At 36.2% G+C, this 27,563-nt stretch overlaps 1 protein-coding gene across 6 annotated transcripts in view; it reads right to left on the minus strand.

Moving 5' to 3' along the window:
* GPC5 (glypican 5) overlaps window positions 1-27,563 on the minus strand; it is a 1,330,718-nt gene that overhangs the window by 1,039,804 nt on the left and 263,351 nt on the right. The window lies entirely within an intron of this gene.

Raw genomic sequence — 27,563 nt, forward strand, 5'->3', positions numbered from 1 at the left:
ATATAAAAAGGTTTTTCATATTGCTAGTGATCTGTGATCCCACTTAAAATCTATGGTTGATATCAAAAACTTTCTAATCCACATTTTTAAAATGCATATTAAAATATTTTAGTGAATAAGTGTTATTTTGGCATTGCAAAGAACTTTTAAAAGTTATCAAAATTTTAATATCGCCTTCTGTGCTTTCCATTTGGATGCAATTGATCAAGATTGGTTTTAATCATGATATTATAAATGCATATTGAATGTCTGTGATGATTAATTGTGTGTGTCACCTTGACTGGCCACAGGATGCCAAGATTCCACATTATTTCTGGGTGTGTCTGTGACCATATGTCCAAATGAGATTAGCATTTGAATCAGGGGATTTGGTAAAGAAGACTGCTTTCCCCAATGTGAGCAGGCACCATACAATCTCGCGAGGGCCTGGACAGAACAAAAGACAGGAAGGAGGAATTCCTCTCTCTTTCCCTGCCTCATGGAGAAAAGTGGGACATGTCATTTCATCTTCTCTTGCCCTCAACTGGGATTCACGCCATCAGCTTCCCTGGTTTTCAGGCCTTTAGACTCAGAGAATGAAATGCCACTGGCTTTCTTGGGTCTCCACAGAGCAGATTGCAGATCATCACACAGACTTCTCAGCCTTCATAGTCACATGTGCCAATTCCTCAAAATAAATCTCTCCATATATATATTTTTCAGGAGAACTATAAATAATATAATGCTGAAATCGGGCTTGATTAAGTAATATTTCTTTTAATGATTGCAAATATTGTTGTGAACCTCATAGTCTCTATTGTTGTTTACATCTGCTTTGATTCCTGTAATAAAATTATTATAATTACATGCAAGAAATAAAAGAAGAATGCAGATAGGTAAAACTCTTAAAACATAAAAATCTTGTTTAATTTCCTTAAATTATCAATGAATTTCCTTCATGTGTTATTGTATTTTGATAAAAGTAAGTATCTTTTCATCCTATAGATGCATATGAGATTGTCCCCCTACATTATCACATAGTTTGTGAACTCAACCTTTGAATCAGGTAGATCCCACCCAAAATGTATTCCTAGCATATTCTTCAACATATATTTCTTTGAAAGGATAAAAAATATGCTGAATTAATGTTGATAAAATTTTAAATAAATTCAATTAAACATATAATAATTGAACAATATTAATTAAGCAAGAGTTATAATATAGTAAAATCATATAATCAGAAATGAATTTTGGAAAATTGAATTTCAAGGAGTCATTTATAAAATACATTCTATTTTTTTTCTGATAATTCCATTGAGTAAGGCAGATGTTTTCCCATTCCAACTTACTTTTGCTGAGAAATGCCAACTTCATGAGGGTTAGAATTATGGCATGGTGATAGTATATTATTATAAAAGATTTTGCTAAGTTTGTATTAGTGGAAGTGAAAAAATAAGTGATTGCAGATTATCATACCCTATAACTATGGAACAATCACCATCCAAATAATATGCATGCTACTTTGAAGTTCAAGGTATACATAATTCCAGCAGTCAGCTGTGGAAAAGATATAAAAGTTATAGCCATAATACCACTTTTAAAACATTAGTACATTCTACTATTGCAACTAAGAATATTTATAGTAAGTTATAAATTATTAAGACTCTATAAAGCAGTACTTTTAAATATAAGTTATCCATAAGGAGAGTTCTAAGTTTGTACAAGGTGCCCAGGTCCTGGGAAAAAGCAAATAAAACAATGTTAAAGCTGAATAAGGAAGAAAACATCTACTGTCTCCCCTTTCCAAGGGTAGTGATATGTTTAAAGTGGCAAAGAGTGAACAAGGCCCTTTTCCCAAAGAATGTTTGGCCTTGGCTGGTTGGCTTCTCTGTCTTTCTTTCTAATTTTCCAGAAGTTGCCTCCCCATACAGATTTCAGTAGATATCATCATAAAGGTTGCCATCTGGCTCATTTTATATTTAAAATTAAAAGAGTAGAAGGCAGAGGAAGGGGAGGAGGGATAGGACAGGATGGAGCAGAACAACATTTCAATGGTCTTGTAAGTGGAATCTTAACTCTGAACTGCTATTTTTGCACACTTGTAAATTAAACCACCAGAGGGAGCTTCTGCATTTCAATCTGATCCATAATCACTAATTAAATGTACTGAATGGGTCCATTTCAAATCATTTAGCTCAGGACTCTTAGGGAAAAAAAAAATCCAACTTATAGGCCAAAGTGACAAATATGTCGATGCGTGAAATCTGCATAAAAAGTGAGTCTTCCACATAAAACCACCAGAATGATGCTGAAGTGCCAATGTGATCTGATCAAGTGAGACAAGGAAAACCAGTCCAGAACTGTGGACTAATTCTTACAAATTGAGCTGTCTTCTAGCAAGGAGTAGGGAGCAACAAAGCTGACTAGGGCAACCAATTATTTCCCCTCTTTATCCTGCTCTCCTTTCCTCCCTCCCTTTCTTCTTTCTTCTTTTCCTCATTTCCTCCCTTCCTCCCGTTTAGTTTTTTCTTTTTCTTTCTTTCTTTCTTTCTTTCTTTCCTTTCTTTCTTTCTTTCTTTCTTCTTTCTTTCTTTCTTTCTTTCTTTCTTTCTTTCTTTCTTTCTCTTTCTTTCTTTCTTTCTTTCTTTCTTTCTTTCTTTCTTTCTTCCTTTCTTTCTTTCTTTCTTTCTTTCTTCCTTCCTTCCTTCCTTCCTTCCTTCCTTCCTTCCTTCCTCCCTCCCTCCCTCCCTCCCTCCTTTCCTTCCTTCCTTTTTTCACTCTTTCCAATCTTTCTTGCTCTTTTCCAGTTATAGGAACACATTCATTTAGAGAGTTTCCAGGACTGGAAGCCAAATGTATGCATTGTAGTCCTTGTGTAGCTATAGATTAGAGTATTGATTGATACTGAGCACCTATAAATTGTAGGGCCTTATTTTAAGAGATGGGGATACATTCTAAGAGATGTTGAACCTTCTTTTGAAATGCTTACATTCTATCAAGGGAAACTAAAAACAGAACATTAAATATATTACCTTTATGCCTAATGAATGATATTCAGTCAAAAATGGGTAAGCTGATGAGTGAGGGACTGGAGAGAGGATGGACAGCTGAATGGATAAGGAAAATTGTATAAAAACACAATGGAAGTTTCAGCCATAAAAAAAGAATGAAATCTCACCATTTGCAATGACATGGATGAAGCTAGAGAGAATTATGCTGAGCCAAATAAGACAGTCAGAGAAAGAGAAATACCATGTGATGTCACTCATGTGTGGAATTTAAGAAACAAAACAAATGAGCAAAGGAGGGATAAAAGAGAAAGAAAGAGGCAAATCAAGAAACAGACTCTTAAATACAGAGGACAAACTGATGGTTACCAGAGGGGAGCTGGAGGGGGGCAATGAATTAAATCAGGCGATGGGGATTAAGGAGTAAACTTGCTGTGACGAGCACGGGGTATTGTATGGAAGTGTTGCATCACTACATCATATACCTGAATTGAATATCACACTGTACATTAACTAACTAGAATTTAAATTAAAGACTGCAAAAAAAAAATTAAAAATGTGGAAGTGATAGACTGATGAGTTGGAGAGAGGATGGACTGCTTCAACTAGGTGGCCAGGAAAAACTTCTTTTAAAGTAGCATTTGAATTATATACCGAATGAAGTACAGAGGTAGCCATGGGAAGATGACAGGGAAGTGCTTCATATACAGAGAGAACAGTAATGAAAATAACTCTGGGAAGAAGGAAAGAAGGCTGCTGCCACTAGAAAACACCCCATAGACTGGGGTGGGTGTGGGTGAGGGGTGTCTCATGTTAGAGGTAAATTGGCTAGATTATGTGGTTTCATATTCATTCTGCCAAAGGATGATTTTGTCTGAAGTCACAGCAGAGTTTTGAGTAGAGCAATAACATGATCTGTTTTATGTTTTAAAAATATCAGATTGTCTATTGTTTTGTGAGAAGTCTGGGCAATCATAAGAAAGTGATGGCCAGGAAGGAAACAATCAATCCAGATATGAAGTTATCTATGTGGTTCAGGGAGAAGGGGATGCTGGTTTTGCCAAGGATGCTCTATGAGGACTGAGATCTAGCTGGAGGACACATATATTTTTGAAGGTAGAAACAGCAGGATTTAAGGATAGATTAAATATTACAAGTGAGAAAGCCAGAAGATGAAAGAATGACTTCTGGTATTTTTTGGTCAAAGGACCCAGGCAAATGGAAGCGTCATGTAAGAAGAATGAATTTGGGGAGAAAGATAAAATTGTCTTTTGGACAGGTTTGGCTTCCTATGACTATTATTCATCCAAGAGGAACTGTCCAATTTTTTAGTTATTTGAGCTAAAAAATCCAAGAGTTAGGTCAGGCAAGATATGTGAACATGGTTGTCGACTGCATGTACTTACAATGAGTACAGAAGACTGAAACTCAGGGCGCTCCAACGTTTACAGGTGGAGATAAAGAAAAGTTGAAAAAGATTCTGAAAAGAGGTTTTCAGAGAAATAAGAGGAAATCCCATGAGACTGGAGTGTGGGCTATCTCAAAATATAAATGAAGAGAATGTCTTTTTTAAAAATAAGAAACAATATAGGCACCTTGTTGGCTCATTTGGTTGAGCGTTCAGCTCAAGTCATGATCTCAAGGTTGCAGGATCCAGCCCCATGTCATTGGGCTTTGTGTTCAGCAGGGAATCTGCTTGGGATTCTCTCTCTTCCCCTCCCTCTGCCCATCCCTGCTCCTACTCTCTCTGTTTTGTGAATGCTGTCTCTCTAAAATAAAATATTTCAAAAAAATAAATACTAAAAAGAGGAAATGCTCTAATGTGTGCAAAGTGACTGATAGCTCATGTAAAATGAGGATGAAAATTGACCATATATTTTCTGAGAAAAAGACCATTGGTCACTTATGAAAAGTGTAGTTTCTGTGAAGCACAGAAAGCATAGTAATTGGGGTACAGGAGGTAAAAGGAGAGAAGAAAGCAGAGACCTATCAAAAGACATAAATTTCCAGTTCTAAGTAAGCCATGAGGATATAAGGTACAGCTGGGTGATTAGAGTTAATAATACTGTATTGCATATTTGAAAGTTGCTAAGAGAGTAGATCTTAAAAGTTCTCATTCCAAGAAAAAAAAAATGTTCACAATTATGCGTGGTGACAGATGTTAATTAGAATTATTGTGGTGATCATTTCACAACATACATAAACATCAAATTATTATGTTGTATATCTGAGACTAATATAATGTTTTATGTCAATCATACCTCAATTAAAAAAATAAAGCAGAGATTGTGAAAATACACAAAACTTTCATGGAGTTTGGTAGTCAAGGAGAACAGACTTATGAGGCAGAGCCTAAAAAAGACATGGAGTCAAATGAGTTTCTCCTTTTGTTTTGTTTTTTGCTTTAGGACAGTAGCTATTACAACATGATTGCATGTTTGATGTAGAGACCCTGTTTCGGACAGTTTGATCCAAGATACTTCAATTGCCAACCAAATGAGACATTTTTCAAAGTGATGAGTACCAGGGAGACATGTAGTTTAAACAAATAACCTGAATCCAGAATGCCTTTACCTTTGCACTCTGATTATCTATGGCTTACTATAATTCTGTTCACATGCATTGGAGATTCTAGATCATAGACTATAGATTGCATAAGGAGAGAAATAGGGCCAACAAAAAAAATGGTGCAGATATTGCACTATTAATCAGTGTGGGAAAGCAGAGTGATTAGAAGTAAAGTCAGGGCAGCCTGGGTGGCTCAACGGTTTAGTGCCACCTTCAGCCCAGGGCGTGATCCTGGAGACCTGGGATCGAGTTCCACATTGGGCTCCCTGCATGGAGCCTGCTTCTGCCTCTGCCTGTGTCTCTGCCTCTCTCTCTCTCTCTCTCTCTCTCTGTGTCTCATGAATAAATAAATAAAATATTTTTAAAAAAATAAGTAAAGTCAGATTATCAGATATACAGGTGGTTGATCTAATGATCTTGGAGAATCAAGTCTTGGACTCCTGATGGGCACTGATATCAGTAAAGGAGCAAAACATAATGGGATTGATACAGGCAATCAGAACACATAATTTAATGACATGGGAGTATATGGAGTGTCATGGCAGCTAAGAACATCTGGGGAGGCTGGCCACATCACTGGTGGCAGTTGGCAGGATGCTAATTTATGAGAGCAACTGACAATTGCAGGTTTTAGAAGAAAATGTATAACCTAACTTTAAACAAATCACTTATAAGCTCTGTTCATATTGTGACAGTGGTCAAATGGACACAATTCAGCTAAGCTGATTTTGTAAAAAATCTTCTCAATCTGGGGTATCTTTCTCTTAACTCTGAGGGATCATTAAGTTAAATAAAAACTAGAACTAGAATTAGAACCTAGTTTGCCAAACCTCTCAATTCTTACCTTCTAGGAGTTTATAATCTAGTTAGGGAGGTAGAATTTCCCATGATTAAAAAATTGATAAACATATAAAGTTAACTTCAACACAATCTCAATAGGGCATAAGTTATGTGTCAAAAGAATGTTATAAACAATAAGTTGTATAGGAGCCCAGAGAAAATCACTGGGAACCAGGGGTACCAGGGAAGCTTTTAGACAGACCTTGAATCATTGGTGGAGAAAAAAAAATGAGAGGACTCCTACCCTGAGGGTATAGGAATGGGATAGAATTCTTCATGGGATATTAACTTGGTTATGCTAAACAAAATCTGATTCAATTACCTTTTGCAATATGGTTTCTGAAGAAAATTTTTTTCCTTATATAATCACTGGGCTGTGTGACATTTTAAACCCTTTGAGTTAGTCTGATAGTCCATAAGCTACTAGGCTCTGCCACCAAAGAGAAGTGCAACCTCCATATTGGGGTGCTGGAACAACATAGGGAAGGACAGAAAAGCAATCCAATATCAAGTTTAAGAAGAGGTGACATTGAAAGTCTAGGTAATTCCTCGAGAGCCATAAAATTAAAACTTGACTATTTCTTTTATCAAAGGGGTAGTATGAATCCTAAGTCATCAAAGGAAATATTTTATGTGTAATAATTAGATAAAAATAAGAAAGAAGCATAAAGCAATATGATCATATAGTCCTCCACTTTTTCAAAGTTGAAAATGTTTGAAAGTGCTTTACAAATGGCATCAGCGAGAGTTTTAAAAGGTTCAAATAATGTCTATTCTGCTTTCATCAGGTCTCCTCTGTTTCACTTCTCCCTCAGCAGTGGGATTTCCATCACCCCACAATGGGCTTTCAATTAGCTTTTCCTTGGATAGGTGCAGAGCGTCCTTGCTGACTTTCTTTCCAGCATATTCCCAGATCTAACCCTGCCCTCCACGCTTCCAGATTAATCTTCCTAAAGCCCAGTCAGACTCCTCTGATCCAAAGCCTTCTGTGCTTCCTCCCATTTCCTACTAAGTATAAACTATGGTGTGAACCTCATGTGAATTTACGGTGTGAACCTCAAAATTTCTGAGCTATTTGACTCAGTTTAAACACTATACGCTTCAGCTGAACAGTATTACTCACAGTCCCCAGTTACCCCTGGACCTTTCTGTCTGTACTTTCCTTCATTTCGATTTGTTTAAATGTTGCCATCTTTCTAGGTTCACTGAAAATATCACCTGTGAAATTAAATCACCCTTGATCTCTCAATTTGAGGTTGTTTGCCAACCTTACAAACATTTGGTTTGTATATCTTAATAGGATCTGTTCTGCAGCAGTTTTGAGTAGAGCAGAGGAACTATTTTGTTTTGTTGTGTTTTCTGTTGTTCCTAAGAGCTGTCAACACCTCCCCCTGCCCCCCCCCCAAAAAAAAGCTAATACACATTTCTGCAAATAAATTAACATGTTTCTTCTCAGCTATCTCGTTTGTTGGAAATAGTCAAATGACAATCCCAGGAACAAATACTCCCTTTCATAGAGTACTCAAAGTATACTGTTGTGTCTTTACTACACTGGGAAGTTGTAGCTTTTTGCCTTTCTTATTTTTCGTAACTACTGACCTATAATGAACATGGTGGCATGTGACATTCATGCGTCAGAAAATTCCATCATCAGGAAATTGCTAAAAAGGTAGTTCTAAGAGGCACTGCTAACTGGGAATATAATTTCAACACATTTAGTAGATAATTTCTTATTATTCAGAGTAGTTGAAAAATACAAGCAACCGAACCAAAAAAAAGTGAATGGAAGAAGGATAAAAATACATAAGTCACATACCACACACACACACACACACACACACACACACACACACAGACACAAATGGCAAAACACATATGGAAACCAATCAAACTCAGTATTTACCTGTGAAATTATAAATACGATTTTCATCCACCATACTAGATGATGTTTCAAAGACTGACGGTATCAAATATTGGCAAAGGTATAGAAAAGAAGATGATCTTTTCCATCACTAGCATAAGCGTAGAAGCATATATCTACTATTGGCAGGGGTGATCTGGCTGTTTTTATTAAGTTTTGAAGTGTATACTCTCTACCAATCAGCAGTTCTACTTAACTATATCTCACCTGAAGAAACAACTACTCACTGAAGAATAGGGAGGCAGGTACAAGGATGCTCAAAGAATTGTTTATTATTAATACTTACAAATTAGAAATTAAGGTCCATCTTTTTTTATGACTGCATAATCATAGTATATTATAATTTGAAATACTACATAATAGTTAAGAGAAAAATATCTAGACATATTATGAAGAAAAATTGAAAATGATAGGGTAATAGCATTTACGATATTCAAATGAAAATGGCACATATTCCAAGGGCACCTGTCTGGCTCAGTCAGTTAGGTGTCTGACTCTCTTTTTGGCTCAGGGTCTCAGGGTCATGAGATTGAGCCCCACTTTGGGCTCCATACTCAGTGGGGAACCCTGTTTGAGATTCTCTTCCTCAGCTCTTCCCCTACTCATACATGCTCTCACTCTCTCTCTTCCTAAAATAAATAAATAAATCTAAAAAAAACCCACATACACATTTTTATTGTCACATTTATTTATGCATACAAATGATTTTAAAGGTCTAGAAGAATACAGACCAACTCCTAACGGCAAATTGAGGCCTAACCTTCTCTAACATTCTTCTCAATTCTACAAACATGTACAAGCAGATATACACACATTTTATTCTTTCTTTGGTCTGATTTTACTAAATTAGAATTATACTGTATACAACTCTGCAAACTTTTTGTCACTGGAATGTCACCTATTTAATGAATACCCTCAGAAGTCACTAGCTATATACAAATGCCAGTTTTATGCTTTCTAATTTATGTGTGTGTGTGCAAAGAGATACATGCACATATACACCTACTTTTATAATATGTCACAAATAGGATCATATTACAATGCTGGGTTCTTTTTTTTTTTTTTAATGCCATAGATTTTTTTTCCCATGATTTCAGTTGCTTCTCCAACTCCCACTCTCCCTATAATGGCCACTCAGATCGTTCCCTCCCTAGATAATCAAATGCAGCAAATGCATTATTGCTTTTCCATGTGCATGTGCCCATGTACTTTGTACATAAACACGTTCTCATATGTAAACACATAAACATAAAGATAGCCCCCATAAAAAACACACGCTTTATAAAAATAGGATCATATTATAAATGCTTCTATTCATTTCACTTTCTCCATTCCATAATATCATGTGACAATCCTTTCAGATCAATTGATATAGCTCAAATTCATTATCTATGATGCTTGCATAATCCTCCTTGGTGCATCTGTGTTCTGATTTATTCAAAATTCCTCTACTGTTGGGTATTTGTTTCCCAGGCTATGGTTAAAAGGCCAGTGCACATATAAACATCTTTGTACAATGTCTTTGAATACTACTATGGACTTTATTTCAATTCAATACAATCTCAATAAATTGGCCTATCAATCAACATCTATAAAAAAACTCTAGGGTAGCCGAAGATGGAGGGAAATTGCTTGTGGGAGAATAGAATTGAGAGATGTTTGGCAGTCAGACATACAGAGTCTTGATGGTCATATTAAAGAAATTCATCAAGTCTACCAGTGAAAAGCTTTAAATTCTGAAGAAAAAAAAAAAGTAAGGATGCAACTGAGTTTTTCAAATGCTATTCTGATGACCCTATAGATTGGATGGGCAGTGGGGGGGAAAAGAGTAAGATTAGACTAATAAGGACACACTTGTGTGCAATCATTCAAGCAACATAGCGGCTAGCACTACAAACAAGAGACTCAGACATATTTGAAGTTTAGGATATGCAACCAATAGGAATGGTTGCAACCATATATTTCATTTAGGATATGCAACCAATAGGAATCAGGACTGGAAGTTGATGGGGCAAAGAAGATGTTAAAGATGTTTCTAGGTATCTAGGTGGATGTCCTGGGCCAGAGGATATCAAAGAGTATTTAAGTTTGGGAGAGAAAATGATAAGCTCAATTCCGGATTTGCAAATTTGGGAGTCTTTGAGACATTCTGGAAAAAAGTACAAATAGAAAACTGTATATATAGGTCTAGTGCTTAGAGATTGTTTTGGATATATATAAACAAGTGGTAATTTAATCTGCAAAATCAATTTCAAACAGGCTGACATGACAAGGTCTCCCAAAATAACTCTAGAAAAGCACTTTTTATTTTCTCAGAAACCTGAACTCATCAGTGGTAGAGAAGGTGAGATTACAGGAAGGGAGAAAAGACATTGCTGTTATCTACACTCATTTTCAAACTAGGATCTGTAGAAAATATGAAAAGAGGGAAAATTGAGAAGATGATATAGTACTACCATCACTGGCCACTTCTGGTTAGCAGGGTGTAAAGGATGGAATGTTTCCTCCCTCATTTCACGTTTCATCAATGTAAAATATCTTCAGTTATTTTACTTCAAAAATACTTTTTGCTTGTAGATTAAAATAAATGCATGTGTTTTATTTCTATTTACTTGCATGTTTACAGCTCTGAATCTTAATTCAATCTCTCTTTTCACCAATCTTAATATTCCCCAAATGGTAGTTTATTAAAGTTGAAAATAGGAGTGTTCTTTGTGATCTCTGAATAGGAAAAGACTTGTTCTGTATAAAAACATTACATTAGGAGGGGCACTTGGGTGGCTCAGTCAGTTAAGTGTCTGACTCTTGGTTTCAGCTCAGATCATGATCTCAGCATTGTGAGATGGAGCCCTCCAACGGGCTCTGCACTCAAAGTGGAGTCTGCTTGAGATTCTTTCCTATCCCATCCTCTCTGCTCATCCCCCTGCTTGCACGAGCTCTCTCTCTCTCTCTCTCTCAAATAAATAAAATCTTTACAAAAAATACACTAGGAAATTCCTGATATCCCTTTGTTCTAAAGCTTGTCAGCTGAGGGTGAGTGTGAGGAAAAAGCTACAGCAAAATGTGGTAAAAGGATTCTATGTATTATCTTCTGGGCTGAGACACAGTAGTGGGGCTTTTTATATCCCAGTGTGGAAATAAGAACCTTCTTTCAAGGACACTGATGACTGTGATGTGCATTTTAATAGATTATATTGTTTGCTGATCAACAAGTGATGAAAACATCACATTCTAACCAGGGTTACATACTATGAATTTATAGTACATTTATGAAGCATTTCTATCTTCATCTGAGTTAGTGAGGGAACATCAATCTGTCCAAACATATATGGTTACACTGGTAGTTTTATGTTGCTTTTGGTGTGTGATCTGATCTAGAGAATTCATCCTAATGGTCTTAAGAATATCATAATTCTCAATTTCTATAGCTAAGAAACTGAACAAAAATGGTTAGTGTAAAGTTAGGAGAATAACATACAGGCAAAGCTATTTGTCTCAGATATGTTTACTCTCGTCTCTCTATGGACAGAGACCACTTTTAGAAGGTCAGGAGAGTGTTTAGTCTTCTCTGTTCACATTGCTAAACCTGGGAAAATACAATTCAATCAAGTTCATGTGGAGTTTTCAAAGTAGTTCAGTTTCTGGGCTGTGTTCTCAGAGCTCACGGTAAATTTTAGGGTAACTGACCCTTTCATAATGGGAGGTGATCCATCTGAGGATCGTGGCTGCCAACAGTCCAGCTTTAAACTTGAGGCTGCCTGGCCAGATACCAGGATACATTGCCTTCAACTTTCCCCAAAAGTAATTTGCTTGTGGCTGAAGCCCCGAATAAATCATGAATCATATCTCTGAGCAGCATTTTCCAGTGTTTTTAGCAGAAAATCCATAACATATGCAGACAAATATGGGGTCTTGGTTAAATATATATTGAAATGCTTTATCTAAAGTAGGTAATGGATATTTTTAAGTGGCAGGATCTATTGGAGCCTTTAACACACTAATCTGTATAGAAAAAACCTGCAATATTCTCTAGGAGATGAATATTGTGTGTGGTTTTCCCCAAAACTTAAGATCATGCAACATTTTATCAAAGAACGCCTACTACTAACATCTAAAGGGGACACTAGTGAACAGCAGAAGCAGTTCTTAGATAAATCATGAGGATTCTGCAAAACAGAGAGAGGTGTGTAGAATCTGCAGGGCATCTGAGCTGACAATCTGCTTGAGTCCCACTCTAGCCCCCAAGCACCTCTGGCTGCCCTGGTATGAAACTAGTATGTGAAATAGGAAGGCTGAGTGCTTGTTGTCTGCCTTCCTGGATGAGAATGGAAGGTGGAAGGCATGGTGTGTGGCCACTCCCAGAATTATGAATAGATTATATGCACTTCTATCAAGATTTGTTTTAAATGTTTATTATTTTTGCTTTGCCCTTACTTCCAGTAACCTAATTTGATAAATGGGATTTTTGACTGGGCTTAAGATAAATGTGGATATAATATTAATAATGCCAGTGTATTTATCTACATAAAAATTTAAATGGAAGTATTTTGTGCATTCATTAAAAGAATCATAGATTATCACAATTGTCTTGCTGTGCTCTCATGGGGGATATGAAATGCTACTAATTTAAGATTCAATGAGAAATTGTAAATGCCTGAAATTAAATCTAATTCAAGGCATTCATCAAGAAGTTTCTGCCATGGAGCATGGAGGTTATTTCAGTTAAAAAATATATTGCTAGATACTTGAATAGGCACAAGAGAGAAAGAAATGAAAAAGATCCAGGGAATTCTCTGGATGAGCTTTTCAGTTTGTTGGTAATGTGCACATAGTAGAATAATATTCAAGTCCACATGGGATTGAGGGGCATTGGGTGTCACTCTTTAATCTGGAACATGAATACAAGAGAGGGCAGGTGAGGAGAAGGGGAATGAGACTGATGAGTGACAAGGGATAGTATCATTACACAGAGGACTTTCCACACCGTACTAAGAAGTTTGAATTTTTTTCATGGAGACACAAAGAAGGCAAACATGGAGCAGAGAGATCAATATGAAAGCAATTCCAATATCCAGGCAATGCAGGAGAAAGCTGAGATTTACTGTTGACCAACAAGTATTCATCAAGGAACTCATATGTCCATTGAGTCTTAGACTCTAGAGATACTGTGATGAACACAACAGACAGTCTCTGTCCTCTTGGCACATACAATCCATATAAAATATAAATGAAGAACTAATAAGAGTATGTATGCAAAATGCTACCTAGGAAAAGTTATGGTGTTCCTAGTATATATTACAGAGTTGCCCAGCCTTTCCTACAAAGGCCCTGGGAAAGCTTCCCAGAGTTGGTAGCAAGACCAAAACAAGGAGCAGCATTAGAGTTAGCTAGATAAAGTGTTTGGGGGGAGCGGGCATGATTGGAAAGGAGAGGAGCCTAATTTCAGAAAAACATAACTGACAGGAGTCAAGAGGATTGTATTCTAAGGAAACAAGAGAACTCGAGCCTGGCTAGAGCAAAGAATTTTTCAGAGTGGTGTAAGATGAGGGTAAAGTGGCACTATAGGGCAGATGTGCAAAGCACTAACGACCAATCTGAAGGCATTTATATTTTATTCTAAGGTCAACAGGAAGCTATTAAAGGATTTCAGGCATAGTCTATTTTATAGTCTGCAATGGTTATTCTGACTTCTGTGTGGATAACAGACTAGAGATGCTACAGCGCTCTGGAAAAGTGAGTGAGCCTATTGTCAACTCCAAAAGTGTAGCTGGGTGCCCAGTTGGTATATACCCCATGTCTAGCAGTGCCTGGGACACTGAAAACACTCAAAGTGTATTTGCTGGAGTTTTGGATAAATGAATGAGATTATCTATCTATTCATTTTTATCTGACCCCAAACCTTCTCCAATGAAAGAAGCAGATTTTCAAGGTCAGAAAGTTTACCGTCAGTGGAAAAAACATCACCTTTAATATATGGGGTGGAATCATTTCCTGAAGGACCTTGAAGCATTAATGATAAACTGTCTCTGAAAACATTTTTAGCATGTCATTTGGATGACAAATGAATAGACGCATTGTCCCTCTGAGTTCCCAATGTCTCAAGAAGCATATGCCAGCAAAAAGCACAAACCTATAAATGGAAATCATTCCCTGGAATATGCTGGTTTTCCTTTTGTAGGAGTCAATTTTCAAAATTATACATTATAACTTTTTTAACTTGTTATATAATTGATGTACCATAAAATTCACCCTTTTGAAATGTGCAGTTCAATTAATTTCACTATGGTGACAGGGATTGCAACCATCATCACTATGTAATTTTACAATATTTTTTTATCACTTTCCCTTGCAAAAACAATCCTATACACATTAGCAGTAATTCCTCATCTTTCCATCCCCCAGTAACCACTAATCTACTTTCTGTCTCAATGGATTTGCTATTCTGGACATTTCATATGATCAGAATCATGTGATATGTGGTCTTTTGTGACCAACTTATTTCATATAGCATAATGTTTTCAAGGTTCAATCACATTGTATATGCAACAGTACTTCATTCTTATTTTACTGTAGAAAAATATTCTATTGTATGAAGATACAGCATTTTATTTGTCCATTCAGCAACTGATGAACATTTAGGTCATTTCCATTTTTGGCTATTATAAACAGAGCTGCCGTGATTATCTATGTTTTTATAAACATATGTATTAAGTTCTCTTGAGTATACACCTTAGCCTGGAATGGGTAGGCCATGCAGTAACTACATTTAACTATATAAGGAGCTGCCTAACTTTTCCAAACTGGCTGCGCTATTTTACAATCTCTCCAACAATGCATGAATGTCCAAATTTCCCCATGGCCTCACCAACACTTGTTATTTTTTGTTCATTTGTTTTTGTTTTGTTTTGTTTTTCTTTTTTAAAATTTTATTTAAATTCTAGTCAGTTAACTTATAGTGTAATATTGGCTTCAGGAATAGAATTCAGTGATTTATTACTTACATACAACACCCAGTGCCCATCACAAGTGTCATCCTTAATACCCATCACCCATTTAGCCCATCCCCCACTGACAACAATCCAGCAACCCTCAATTTGTTATTAAGAGTCTCTCAAGTGAAATAATATGGTATTTGTCTTTCTCTGAATGACTTATTTTCCTCAGCATAATATACTCTAGCTCTATCCATGTCAATGCAAATGGCAAGATCTCCTTCTTCTTGATGGTGGAGTAATATTCCATTGTATGTGTGTGTGGATATATATATATATATATTATATTTCTTTATCCACTCATCAGTTGATGGACATTTGGACTCTTTCTATAGTTTGGTTATTGTTGATAGTACTGCTATAAACATCAGGGTGCATGTCCCCCTTCAGATCTGTATTTTTGTATCCTTTGGGTAAATACCTGGTAGTGCAATCACTGGAACATAGAGTGATTCTATTTCTAACTTTTTGAGGAACTTCCATGCTGTTTTCCAGAGTGGCTGCACCAATTTGCATTCCCACCAACAGTGTAAGAGGGTTCTCCTTTCTCTGCATCCTCGCCAACATCTGTTGTTTCCTATATTGTTAATTAACACTTGTTATTGTTGACTGTTTATATTATAGCCATCCTTGGATGGGCATGAAATGGTATCTCATTGTCTCATTGTGGATTGATCTGCATATCCCTAATCCCTAATGATTAATGATGTAGAATATCTTTTCATATGTTTTGCAAGCCATATTTATACTTTCTTTGGAGAATGTCTAAACCCTTTGCCTATTTTTTATTAGGTTATTTTTTATTGATGTCTTATTGAATTAATTAGTACCTTTATGTAAACAGTAGCTTGGAGAGTATAATACATGATAGGGATGTCATATTTATGAATTTAAAGCAAATGCTTCTAGTAATTCCATCATATTCTTGGAATTATAGTTCTAACACTTTTTATATTTCTATTATGTTTTATCTTTAATTTGTATATTTATTTTTATTATGTTCAGATCTTAATTTATTGTTTCATGTATGTTGATGCTCTTTGGCACATTTCTAACAGAGAGTCATCATGAATTACATCCCTTATTAATATAAAGTATACTTTTTCATTTCTTGTTTGTTTGATTTTTCTTTTTTGTTTTCTGCTTTTGATGCTGTCCTGTATTCATCCTCTAGAAATAGCCTCTCCAACTCTTTCCTGGCATGTTTAAGTGAGCTGATCCCATTTATTGCTCCAGGCTGGCAAAATGAACCAAAGGTGGCAGTCAGGGGTTAGTAGATGCTTCAGGGAAAAGAAGAGGCCCAAAACCAGAGTGATAAGCAAGAACATAGGGAATTTTGATCAATGAGAAATAAGTCGTATTCTTTTCTTACAAAACTAGAAGGTAAGGGCCCTCGAAGTTTTATGGCCTACCTTATTACCACCTGGGAAAATACCTGCCTGAGAAACAAACCAATATAGACAGAGGCTTTATTGAGAAGTAGACAAGAATCCTGATAACATTTATGAGGAAATAGATCAAGTAAGACCTTCAGTTATCTGTATAATTTGACCTTTTGGTTATATGGTCTAATATCCATTCGTTTCTTTAGGTTTTAAATGTATTTGAGTATCTGGCACTTCCTACCAAAAATAATCTTACCCATTATAAGAAATAATGTTTGTAGTGCATTTTTTTCTCAATGCATTAAAGTATCATTTTCAAAAAGATAAAAAATATGCCTCTAAAACTAATATATAAAGAGCTATTGTGAAAGGCTTGTTCAATTCCTTAATGAGGGAATAAGCAGAGCAATAAAGCTGCTTGAAAGAGATTAGCATTATAGTCAGTGAAAAAAAGAACAGTAGAATATTATTCTAATGTTAGAATAATAAAAAATAAGATTAAAATTTTCAGGTAAATAAAACAATAACTTTGCAGGGTTTTTTTCCTTGATCAGACAAAAATAACTTGTAATTCAACAGGATAAAAATTATCTGTAATGTATTAACCATCTGCAAATTAACATCTAACTTTACAGTGCACAGTATGGCCTTTATAGTGAGTAAAATAGTAATTAAAGAAGAAAAAGTTACATATATCTAGTGATAACTCAGATTCTTTGTCCTATTAAATCATCAAAAGAGTACAGGGTAATGTTTTGCCTTCTTATTTTTTGGATAATTTTTTTAAATGTCACTATTTTATTGAGGGAAATTATAACTACATAACATTTGGCAATATGGGAGATTAGTATTAAAGTCTTTCTCTAACCAGTTGGATGATAAAGGTTTCCTACTCCTAGATCAAACCTGGAAATCACCTTGACATTCACTATTCCATGCCCAATTGTGATATCCAGCATCAAATACCTACTGTTGATTGATGGGTCGGACTGTTCATATCATATAGACAGATACAGTTCAAAGGTCATTGGGATTTAGGACACGTTAGGAAAAATTTAGGACACATCTCAACACTGACTCTATCTTTTTTTAAAGATTTTATTTATTTATTCATGAGAGACACAGAGGGAGAGAGAGGCAGAGACACAGGCAGAAGGAGAAGCAGATTCCATGCAGGGAGCCTGATGCGGGACTCAATCCCAGGTCTCCAGGATCACGCCCTGGGCCGAAGGCAGGCGCTAAACCACTGAGCCATCCAGAGATCCCAACGCTGACCCTCTTATTCTCACCACACATCTTCTCTGTCTTTTTATTTCTATCCCTTTTCCCATTTCCCTGGGGTGATTTTGCAATAGTGGTAACAGTAGTCGCAACAGTGACTCATCTGCTTATTCTAGTCTCCAAAGGAGCACAGAGAGTGCCTGAAAATGGAATAAGGAACCAGGAAGCTTCAGTTTTCAAAAGTGGGAGGTTCTACCTGTCTCAAAAGACACTACTGAAGGGTCAGATGTCAGCTCCCAGCCTTCTGGCCCATGCAGGCCCTATGGGCATAGTCTGAGGAGACAAATGGTGGTGGAGCAAAAGACACCATGGTGAGATTGCACATTCTGGAAATGAGAAGACCTTGAAAACTCCTTTAGCTTTTCCTTAGTTGTTAAATGTGAGAACAGAGAAGTGAGTAGAGATCCAACCCAGGGCCTCTCATACTGCATCTCACATCCTTCCCCACACACGTTCAAGGCCAGCGAGAAACATACCAAGGAGAGCCCTGAGAGTCAGTCTTCTGTGATCATCATCAGCTGGATTAGGTTCTCAAAGACACAAAATGAAAAGTTCATGGAAGAAGTGGCCAGTGTTGAGAACATGTTACCCTCCACTGTGGAGCTTCCCAAACAAGAGCAATTACAGATATAGAAAGACATTTCTCTGCTTAGCTTTTGGTGCAGCCAAGGAAGGCCTCAGGTGGCCAGAGCTTCTGAGTATCCGCCTGGGCCTACAGAGCCTGTTCTATACCCCCTGGTCCAGGTGATATGACCATTCACTCTGTGGGTTAAGGGGCCGCAGTAGGTGGTAGGATTTTGTGTGTGTGTGTGTGTGTGTGTGTGTGTGTGTGACTTCTACCACCTCCCCTGAGGTCTGCCCTGGTTTTTAGGCACTCTGACATTCTGGACAGAACTCTCTATGCAAGGCTGTGTGATCTGTTGTGGCCAGAGTCATGACAACCTCAGGGGAGCCATCAGTGGCTTTGGGGTCTATGGAGTTTCCACTAATGGCAAGGATGCTCTGTGTAATGTAAATCCTGGAGGCTCCATGTCCAGGGGAACAGCCAGGCTCAGCATTCCAAGGAACACTGTGAGAAGTGGTTGTTTTTACAGTCAGAATGGGATTTTTTTTTCTTTTGTCTTCAAAACCTTTTGTCACTATGCAAGGAGAAACAAAGACCCAGCCATCAGAACATCTGTCCCCTGAAAGTAAAAATATCAAATTATTTGAGAGTTTTTGCCACGTTGTAAGAAAGTTTGGAGATCTTAAATCAACTATACTGGAAGCAAACTTTAAAACACATAGAAGACATAGTAAACATGGATGCCATGAATAAAGAGCTAGAAAGCTACAACTCTTTACTTGAGCCTAAACCAGGAACTTACAGGAAGCATAGAAAAGAGAAAAATCTAAATGTTTGCAAGTTCAGATGATGGTTGACATTATAAGCAAAGTCAACTCCTTAGAAGAAGCATCAAAGCAAATTCAACCAAGTTCCAAGTAAAACAGCCTTCAAAATCCAGCCAAAGAATGGAGAAAAGCTTCAGACCACAGTAATGATGCCTTTGGATGTAAATTCTAATCTCCAGAGAAGCAAAAAGTTGCTTTCCTAAGAATCACAAAAATGGAAGCGTAGAGTGGGCAAATTTACTAAAGAGAAACAAATAATCTCATAAAACTCTGCTTACAGAAGCGAGTCCTTAATAAGAAAGAGTCACATCACGCCTCTATATGAACACTTGCTCGAGATAAGCAGTTGGGTTGTTGTTCTTGGGGAAGATAGCACAGGCTATGCAAACATAAATTGGATTTAAGGAAGGCAATCTGAAAGTGGAAGCTTCTTAGTTGGTGAAGCCAAAGGATGGCTGATTTATGTGACTGAGTTAGGTACCAGTTTACAAACTCTCAAAGAAGATGAGGCAGTAAATGCCCACAAAATTAACTGCAGAAGCCAGAATTCTCAATGCACTTAAAAATGATTTGAAAAATCTCCAACCAAGAAAGCTTTGTTGCCTTCAGAAAACACCCAAGTAGAAAGGGAGAGACAAAAATCGCAACAGAAATATCATATTCTTTTTGAAATTAATTAAGAAAAAGAAAACAAAGTTTTATGCAGCATCCAATTTAGAGAGCACTTACTCCATTTAAGGTAGAAGAGAATCACTCCAAACCAGCCAAAAACATTAGTGATGTTTCTGTATAGCTGCACACTTGCAAAATTAAAAAATACTCTAGAAAAATTAAAAAGAATCACTGGGTATTATTAAAACCTTCATAGTCCCAGAAACAAAAGCTCATGTTACTGATAAGATACAGAGCTCGAGGTAAGAGCTCTGTACTTTTTCAGAGAAACATCAATAACTTAACAAAGCAAATGCATACACGACACAAAAATTGACTGAAGAAGAAGTTAAAGGTCCTTATTTTCCAAAAAAGTGCATTTAGCAGAGGCCTGAGACCATAAGCAGGAATCTTCCAGATGGCAGATCCCTGAGGATGGAGGGGCACTTGGCTGTGATAGGGAATGTATGAAAAGATCCATGCACAGTATCCACTAGTTGTCAACCCCCAGGCCTCCTGCAGTCTGGCTAACTCTATCCTGAGTCGGCAAGTTCTCCAGAAGAGCTAGACAGAGTTGTGTAGTTAAAATAGTGATCTAACAAGGAAGCCTATAAAAGAACTGAATAAAACAGGAGTGAATAGTCTGGAAAGAAGATGTCAGGAAAGCAAGCAAAATAATAGCCTTCAAATACCTGAAGTTGAAGATGGCCAAGACTTAGTCCCTATCTTCAGAATATTACAATCCAGAGTACCATGTGTGGCAATTTAGGATGCAACTAACAATTCATTCACCATAAGGAAGAATTTTCAAACAACTAACACTATCCACAAACATGATGGGCCACTGTTCCAGATCTTTGTCCAGATTTCCCTTTCTAGATGTTCAGATCTTTACAAGACATTTAATAATTATTCCCTTCTTAGGAAATTAAATAGAAATAAGCAATCATTATCATCAGTACTTACTCTCAAGTAATTCATATTATAATCTTTCTCAGGAACATAACATCACAAATTAATCTTCAACATTTCAAAGTCTTAGAAAATATCTATCTTTAAATTATGCAAGCTTCTTATCCTTAAAAAAAATTAGGTTTACCTCATATGAGGTACATGGGTCATGACTGGCCTTCACTACTGGAAAACATTTCAAGCTCTGGATACATTATCAAGGAGCCAAATTGGACTTCCCTTCTCCCCATGATTCACAAGTGCTTGGGGGAAATCTCCAAAACATGAAGGATTCGGTTCTAATCAAGCATGTGAAGAAAATGCTTACCAGCAGAGGCTGACCATGTTATAGAAATATCTCAATATATTATATTTATTTGAGTAGAAAATCAACGGAAAATAGAACCTTTGACTTACCTCTAGTCACAAAATTTTTGTCTCATTCCACAGCTGAAAAGAACTCAATGCGCCTACCTCTGGGAGGAGAACCCACTAATTATTGCTACATACTACTGCCACCATTGTGCTACACAAGCTCCCTATCACTACGTAGTGTGCAGAATCAAGCAGGTGAAAATGTTTTGAAGTGACTTCTGTATAAGATAATGACTTGGATTGGATGGCCTCTCATGATCTAATAAATCTTTTTCTTACTAGCTTATGGATTTTTTTCTTTTTTTTAGATTTTATTTATTTATTCATGAGAGACACAGAGATAGATGATAGATAGATGATAGATAGATAGATAGATAGATAGATAGATAGATAGATAGATAGATAAGAGATAGAGAGAGAGGCAGAGACACAGGCAGAGAGAGAAGCAGGCTCCATATTGGGAGCCTGATGTGGGACTCGATCCCGGGTCTCCAGGACCAGGCCCTGGTCTGAAGGCGGCACTAAACCACTGAGCCACTCAGGCTGCCCCTTATGGATTTTTCTACTTTCATTTGGCCCACTTAGATTGGATTCTTTCTGAGATGTCTTTTACCCTAGAGGCTTGTATCTTTCCTCTTCAATTATTACTAGTTTAATTCTTATGATTCTCCCTTTTCTCTTTGGAGCTCTAGTTTTACTTCTCAGAAGAACAAGTCCATTGGAAGAATATTCTAATCATAAGGTAAACATTAGCCCTCCACATAAATAAAAATTAGGCAAATATTAAAATTACATCTTTAAATAGATTATGAATGTATTTTCAATGAAGTTTTGCCCAATTATTCAAAAAATTTGTCCATTGGTAGTTGATTTATAGCCCTTGGTCACAGTCTTTTATTCTGTGGTGACAAACATAGAAATGTACATAAATGCAAGTTCATTAAAAAAAAAAAAACGTTTGCTTCAGATATAATGTCTTCTTGGCTTTCTGTTTATTGTGGAACTGTGGGAAGTTGTCACTGAGAGGGTGTGACTGCCAGTTGACATGTGAGCTGGACCCAGGCACCTGGAGGCTCCTAACCCTCTCCCATCTCCTTGAAATGTGCATTCTTCCCACCATTCTTACACTGGAAACCATTTCAAGCATGCATCCTTGAGAGAATAATGTGTTGCCTCAAGCTTATTTATCCTACAATCCCTATCATACAAATTCCTATGACACTGATTTTTAGGAAACTGTATATTACATTATAAAAAAATAGAACAAAAGTAGTGCCTTACCAGAAGTAATCCAGGCTACTATTTTAATTTTCCTTTTCAATTTATATAGAAGAATATCATTGAGATACTTTAAAACACAAGATTAATTTATTATGTTTCATTTTTAGATGCAGATAAATGTGAATGTGTAGAGAGGAAGCGATAAGGTATTAGTTATCTCAACAACATAGTTTAATTAGAGTGCACTAGTGTGTACAATTCACCTTAAACTCAATTTTGATAGGTATTAAAACTGAAGTGAATAGCTATTCTAAAGTAATTTGAATGCAACCATCTGAATCTCTCCTAATAGTGCATAGGTAAGAGATATGAAAAACTGATTATCTATTTAAAAATACAAATTAGGACTTTTACTGTTGGAAATTATGTTTCTAAACCCATTACAGACTTAAAAAAAAAGTTTTGTGTTAGTAATTCCCAAGATAGCAACGTAGGAGGCTCCTGAATTTCTCTCTTCGCACAGATGCACCAAATGTACAACTACCCATAGAGAAGTTTCCTCTGAAAGAAAACTAGCTGAAGACACTGAGTGAATGAGAAAGCACTACAATGAAATGGGCAGGAAGGACTGGGATGCACACTTGCCATAAATCCCATCCTCAGCAAAGCTCCATTCAATCCAGAGAAAAACCCCAACTCCCAGTTGTGAAAACAGAGCATACCAAAATTTATGAGATCCAGCGAAAGCAGTGCTAGCTGGGAAGTTTATAGTGATGAACACCTATACCAAGGACAAAAAAAGTCACAAATAAATGGCCTAACTTTAACTAGGGGGAAAAAAAATAAATGAAGCCCAAAGTTACAAGAAGGAAAGAGATAACAAAAATTAAAGCAAAAATAAATGAAATGGAAACTAGAAAAATAATCGAAAATATTGATGAAATTAAGAGCTGTTTTTTTTAAGATAAAAAAGTACCTAGACTAAGGAAAAAAATTGAGAAGACTCAAAATTCTAAGTGAAAGAGGAGACACTACAATTAACACCACTTAAATATAAAGGATCATAAGAGACTGCTAAGAACAACTATATGCCAGGGCACCTGGGTGGCTCAGTGGTTGAATATCTGCCTTTGGCTCAAGTGGTGACCCTGGGGTCCTGGGATCAAGCCTGGCATCGGGCTCCCTATAGGGAGCCTGCTTCTCCCTCTGCCTATGTCTCTGCCTCTCTCTGTGTGTCTCTCATGAATAGATAAATAAAATCTTAAAAAAAAAAAAAAAACAACTCTATGCCAACACATTGTATAACCTAGAATGAATGGATAATTCCTGGAAACATAGAACCTACCAAAAATAAATCATGAAAAAAATAGAAAATCTGAACAGACCAATAAGGAGCAAAGAGATTGAATCAGTAAACAAAACAAAACAAAACAAAACCCTCTCAATGAAGAAAAACCCAGGACTAAATTTCATTGGTGAATTCTACCAAATACTTAAATAAAAATGTGATTTTTGTCAATTGTATGCCAATAAAGCGAAAAAAAACCCCACTTTGTTTCTAAAATTGTATGGAATCAATGTTCAGCTCGGTTTCTTAGTAGTACTTGTTCCATTCAGGGGATGTTGAAACACTGAAATTAACAGAGATCCTAGGTTCTTTGAATAAGTTAAAATATTAAATTATATTCATAAATAATATGCTAAATACCATCTTAGCAAAAAAATCATTATTTACAAAATAAATAAATGATTTCCTAACAAGAAATCATTAAATCATCTCCTATATGTATTAATTATTAATTAATATCCATTAATATTAAAAATATTATAAAGTTGTATAATGTTTTCTGAAAATTCCAGGGTTTATTCTCAAAAAAAATCTTTACAATTATTTGCTTACATTAAATGATGATTAAGGAAATTTTTTTGTCAACTCTACACCACATTTGGAAAGGTGTGTTTGCTTTAGCAGCATTTAAAATAGAGAAATCAACAAAGTATTCAGAAATAAATAATACAAGGTGCAAATAATTAGGAGGTTTCAAACATCCACCATATACAAGACATTAATCAAAGTGTGAAAGCTCATTTTGTTCTTACAAAAACTCCATGATGGAGGTATTATTGCCCCATTTCACCAAAGAGGAAACTAAAGAAAGAGATTAGTAATCAAATGTGCAAACTCATAGCTAGTAAGTGGTAGAACAGATGTGAAATCCAGTCGGACAGGAGAGCTGGTGCTTTTAATATCTACACTTTGCTGACTCTCTGTTAATGTTTTATTAAATTAAATATTGTCTTAATTCCCAGAATAATTATAAAATGAAAATACTCCATTGTAAATTAGATTCTATTTCTCTAATGGCTTATTAAATAGAAGATACTTACAATTTTCTCGGGAAACTGAAACATTTTTCTTTCCAGTTGAAACTCATCCAACAGAAATATGATACAGCAGATACCTCTATGGATTTCTTAAAGTGAAAATATGTATTTACTAAGGACTAGACTTGGAAGTCCTAGATCTCAGAGATTGCTTTGGGAATGTGAAAAAGTCATTATTTGCTGGCTCCCCAGTAATTTATTTTGAATTTGTGAAATTCATTGATGTGTGAACTGGTTATCGAAGCTTGATAAACAGCTTATAAATCACTTTGAAGTTGGCAGAAATAAATATTAATGAGTCAGTGTTCAAGGAATTTTAAGTCAGTATCTCCTTATTTTGTTGCCATCAGCTTAAAAGAGAATCTCAGTTGTTTTATTTAGAAAAGAATCTACAGCTTATTAGTAATGACTGATGTTTCTCAAGATATTCAAAAGACTATTGATTATATCAAATCAAACAATTTGCCTCAAAGAAAATAACATCCTTTATAAAATCATTACAGAGTTGCATATGACAAAAGTTTTGTTTAAAACTTATTTACAGTGGCATTTGGGTGGCTCAGTCAGTTAAGAATCTAACTCTTGGTTTGGGCTCAGGTCATGATCTTGGATTGTGAGATTGAACCCTACATCAGGCTCCACACTCAGCAGGGAGTCTGCTTGAGATTCTCTTTCCTTCTGCCCCTCTCTCTGCTCACCTGCTCTCTCTGTCTAAAATAAATAAATAAATAAATCTTATTTATAAGACATGCGTATGATGATGATTCTAATCCTTTGAGATACTAAGTAACCTGCTTCCCTGAAGCAGGTTCCCCTATTCCTGGCCTTAAGATTGGTAAAGTAAAAAAGCAAGCTTTCCAGTACTAGTGTCTATGAATGTCAGAGCCTTATGGACATTCTCCCACATGAACCATTTCTACCTTATCTACGTAAGACAAAACAGAATCGAAGGTTTTTTTTTTTTAATATTTTTATTTATTTATTTAGGATAGTCACAGAGAGAGAGAGAGGCAGAGACACAGGCAGAGGGAGAAGCAGGCTCCATGCACCGGGAGCCCGACGTGGGATTCGATCCCGGGTCTCCAGGATCGCGCCCTGGGCCAAAGGCAGGCGCCAAACCGCTGCGCCACCCAGGGATCCCAGAATCGAAGGGTTTTTATAGCTGCCCTGGCCACATGACAAATGACTAGCAAACTCAGGATTTGAAAACATGTTTATCTAAGTATGAATCTGTGTTAGTTTAGTGTTTGTAATAGGAATAATAGATAATTTTCTACTTGATAGATTTTAAAGATACAAAAAGGCCCTCCAGTTCTCCAAAATACATAATAAAATGAATCTTAAAAACCTATTTACTTATATATATTAGAAAACTCTAATATATAGAATATAGAATATGGAATATATAACCTGTGGAGGTTACAAGCCATACCCCAAATTAATAATCAAATCTGGACTTGGTTTCAGAGCTCCTGTGCCTGTTTTGCCTTCTGAAATAGACACTCAATATAATAATACTAATAGTTGTTTCCTGGATCTTAGTGTTCATTTCTCCTAAGACATTTTGAAACCTTAAATGTCTTTTATACCCCATTTTGAGCTGGCTCATTATATTCCTCTCCAAAGTTCTGGTGCTTATCCGATCTCCAGAAAGGAACAAAATTGCAAAAAGATCCAGACAATTGCATATGGTTGGGAATCTTGTTCACTGTATAAGGACATCCAGCTGAATAAATTGGGAAGCAGGAGTTGAAATACAGCTCACTCTCTACCCACCAAGCCATACAATGGTGAGGCATCCACCTAAAGAGGGCACCATGTCTAATCTGCATAAGGGTAACTTATAGGCTCACACAGGCCCTGCAAAGACTCTGGAAGTTTGGAAGAAAAAGGAGGAGATGATTGGACATAAATATTTATGGTAGATATTGGTATCTGGTAGATATTGGATCTACCAGAAATTAATTAAGACTATAAGGCTAATGATTAGGATGTTTATTAATTCAGTAAATTCACACCGAGAGTGCGTGGGGAGATGTTTTCTCTCAGCACCAATGAATATAATTTTGTTTCAGGAGAAATAATTTAGGGTAAACATCAGCAACATCTACTACTTCACTGTATGGAATATGAGAATGTTACTCAGGAGCCTGTGAATAAGTAAGAAAATGACTCTACAGAAGATGGGAGAAATAGAGAACTCTTGTGCCCTTTTACTTGATGATTTTGTCTCAAAAAATTCCTAAAGTCTTTTTGGAATAAAACACCACGATGTTGCATATACCACATTTTGAAAAATCATTACACCATTACTATGACAGATTCTGAGAGTCTCTGAAGAAACACCTTTGAACATTAAGCTATCAAGTCTTCATTTAATGAATTTATAATTGGCATTTTCCATTCCAATGCTGAACACCTTTGAAATGCTATCAATAACTACTCATTTTTTTGAGTAACAGGCATCATACTAGATAGTTTGCATACATATTGTGTATCTTCCTAAAAAAAGGATACTCCAAAAGTTACACATTACTAAAAAAGAATACTCCAAAAGTTAGATGTTACTATTCTCTTTTTATCAATAAGGAAAAAGACTCAAAGAATCCAAGGC

The sequence above is a fragment of the Canis aureus genome, chromosome 17, assembly GCF_053574225.1.
Source record: "Canis aureus isolate CA01 chromosome 17, VMU_Caureus_v.1.0, whole genome shotgun sequence".
Lineage (NCBI taxonomy): Eukaryota > Metazoa > Chordata > Mammalia > Carnivora > Canidae > Canis > Canis aureus.